The sequence below is a fragment of the Dioscorea cayenensis genome, chromosome 14, assembly GCF_009730915.1.
Source record: "Dioscorea cayenensis subsp. rotundata cultivar TDr96_F1 chromosome 14, TDr96_F1_v2_PseudoChromosome.rev07_lg8_w22 25.fasta, whole genome shotgun sequence".
Classification (NCBI taxonomy): domain Eukaryota; kingdom Viridiplantae; phylum Streptophyta; class Magnoliopsida; order Dioscoreales; family Dioscoreaceae; genus Dioscorea; species Dioscorea cayenensis.
In genome coordinates this window covers 9941765-9944977 of record NC_052484.1, presented here as the reverse complement: position 1 = coordinate 9944977, position 3213 = coordinate 9941765, and the positions used below count along the sequence as shown (strand labels likewise).

Sequence of the window (3213 nt, the reverse complement as noted above, 5' to 3'; positions counted from 1 at the left end):
TAGCCTTGGGGCGTTTCTTGTGACGTCTCCTTGCACGCTTCATCTTCCGGAGCACCTTCTTCACGATCCCTGGGGTAGATGGTATCTTCTCCTCTAAATCAAGCATTAAGACTTCTTCATCCTCCACTCCTTGGTCTAGCAACCCCTCGTACGGGTCCGGATTCATCATTTCCTGCACATATTCATTGATTAGTTCATCAGTAGTGTCAAGAAAATAAAGAGTATCATCAAAGTCAAGAGAATGTCACATGGCTTCGGCGAGGCGGTATATCAACTTGTTGTTGCCAATCCTCAGTGTCAACTCCCCACTGTCCATGTTGATAAGTGTCTTGGAAGTGCACAAGAATGGCCTCCCAAGTATCAATGGAACATCTACATCCTTGTCGACATCCAACACTATGAAGTCTACAGGAAATATGTACTAGTCAACCTTGAAAAGCACGTCTTCAATGATGCCCCTTGGATGTCTCACCGTTCGATCCACCAATTGAAGTGTCATCCGAGTAGGCCTAGGCTCTCGCAAGCCTAACTTCTGAAAGAAAGAGTATGGCTTGACGTTGATACTAGCCCCTGAATCCGCCAATGCCATCTCTTCACCCAAATTACCAATGTTGCACAGGATGATGAAGCTTCCAGGGTCTTTCTTCTTGTTCGGCATATTCTTTTGCAAAACCACATAACAAAAAGCATCTAAGATCACCAATGCACTCTCTTCCAACTTCCTCTTATTGGTCAAAAGATCTTTCAAGAACTTCGAATACCGTGGCATTTGAGACAACGCCTCCACAAAAGCAATATTGATGTGCAATTGCTTCAATAGCCCAAAGAACTTTTTTTATTGCTCATCATTTTGGTCATTCTTCAATATTAAAGGATAAGGGATTCTTAGCTTGTAAGATGAGGGTTCCACCTTCTTCTCCTTGTTAGCTCTCTCCTCAACCTCTACGACCTCGGGTGCTTCAACATTGGTATTCTCACTTGGAACCCTACCCTCAACCTCACGACCACTTCTCAAAGTGATTGACCTCACATATTCCCTTGGGTTAGTTTCGGTGTTATTAGGCAAGCTTCCTTGTGGTCTCTCCGATAACGACTTCGCGATTTGTCCCACTTGATTCTCTAGATTGTGTAATGAAGCGGTGTGGTTGAGAAGTGTAGCTTCAACTGACTGAAATTGTGTATCCGATAATTGAACAAATCTGGTCAAAGCTTTCTCTAGATCAGTCATCTGGGTCTCCAAGCCTAAAACTCGATTCTCCATGTTCGGAGCATGTTGTTGTTGAAAACCTGATGGTGCCATGGCCTTTTGCTGTCCTTGGTTACTCAATGAGAAATTTGGGGTGGTTTCTCCACCCTTGGTTGTTGGTGTTGCTATAATGATTGCCTTGTACTCTTCCCGAATTGCCCACAAAATCTATTTGTTCAGTTGGGGCTGAAGTAGCAATCAAAATAGGACAATCAAATGACATATGTGAACCCCCACAACCATCACAACGTGTGATAGCGGCTACCCTCGATGAAGTTAATGTATCCAATTTCTTGCTTAATGCCTCTACTTGGTATTCGAAAGATGTAACCGCATCAATTTCATGGAGTCCGGCCACTTTCTTCTTTTCTCTTGCATTCCACTGGTAGCTATTCATGGCCATTTGTTCTACCAATTATCAGGCTTCTTCAGGAGTCTTGTTCCCCATTGTACCTCCTACAGCGGCATCTAGAAGTTTTCTTGTACTTGGATTCAACCCATTGTAAAAAGTCTGAATGATCATCCATTCGTAGAACCCATGTTGTGGACACTTCCGCAAGAGGTCCTTGAATCGCTCCCAAGTCTCAAACAAGGATTCAAGCTCCATCTGAACAAATGAAGATATCTCATTTCTAAGCTTTGCCAACTTTAACGGAGGGAAGTACCTTGCAAGGAAAGCTTTGACCATTTCATTCCATGTCATGATGGATGCTCGTGGTAAAGAATGAAGCCACTGCTTGGCTCTTCCTTTTAGAGAGAATGGGAAACCTTCAACCTTATCACATCGTCAGTAACCTAGTTGATCTTCAGCATGTCACAAACTTCCAAGAAGTTTTCAATGTGATTGTTTGTGTCCTCATCGGCTAAACCATTGAATTGCACAGACTGCTGTATCATTTGGATGAATGCTAGCTTTAGCTTAAAATTTGGAGATGTGATCGGGGGTCGTACGATACTCGACTGCGTGCCCATAACTGTGGGTTTGGCATAGTTAGAAAGTGTTCTCTGTTGTTCATTCTGCTCTACCATATTTTATGACCCTTCACCTTCTACTTCAGCTCGAATCGACGGTTCTTATGCAGGTTCTTTACCCCTTTTACGAAGTATTCTTTCAAGTTCAGGATCTCCTTCAACCAGTGTGGAAGGGTTCCCTCGGGTATAACCTGGAGCTACAACCAAAGAAAGAAAAACAAATCAGAATAATGATAGAGTAAGAAAGTGTGAAATAGAATAAATGGTGAATAGCTAAATAGAAAAGTGCAAAGTATCTCTAAACTCCTATTCCCCGGCAACAGCGCCAAAAACGTGACAACACCCCTTGCGTGTGACCCACAAGTGCACGGGTTTGTTAAAGTAATAAATCTCAGGTGAGTGGGTTATCTTATCCACAGGGAATAGTGAATAGAAACACAACGATTGCTACTTAACTAAGTAAAGATGAAACAATAATAGTGTGGATAAAATCAATGCGAACAAGACTAAAGAAAATAAGAAAGAGAGGCATGATAAAATGAGAGGAAAGGCAATTGATAGAAAGTGGGGCACTCGGACATTACTCCCCCTAGGACTATTTCTTCAAGTTCAAGACCAACTATTATGTCCCCTAACTGATGCTTAATGAGTCGTGGAGATCCTAAAATACACAGTCCCAAACCTAAGGTCAACCGTGACTAACTCTACACTAAACCCCGACGGAGAAATCGCTCAGTCTCAACACCTCACACTGTATACAGTTGCAGGAAGCTCTAGGGATTCCAAGTGATAGACCCTATTTCTATATATAGATCTAACCCTTTGTTCTAGGCGAAAGACCCCTAGTCATAATTAAGCCCCAGATAATAAGAATTGCTTCAACGCTTCACTCTGTTGCTCGCGCAACTAAGCCCCAGCGGAGTTCCTCTCTTAAAACTTCACTCTATTATGACCACAAAGAACTCTAGGAACATGGAGGTAGGACAAATCACACC

At 42.7% G+C, this 3213-nt stretch overlaps 1 non-coding gene across 1 annotated transcript; it reads left to right on the top strand.

The window, feature by feature from the left end:
- Nucleotides 1-1779: 1779 nt before the first annotated feature.
- On the top strand, nt 1780-1886 carry LOC120276591. The gene has a single exon (XR_005541306.1). It is a non-coding gene; the product is annotated as a small nucleolar RNA R71 (small nucleolar RNA).
- Nucleotides 1887-3213: the final 1327 nt, after the last annotated feature.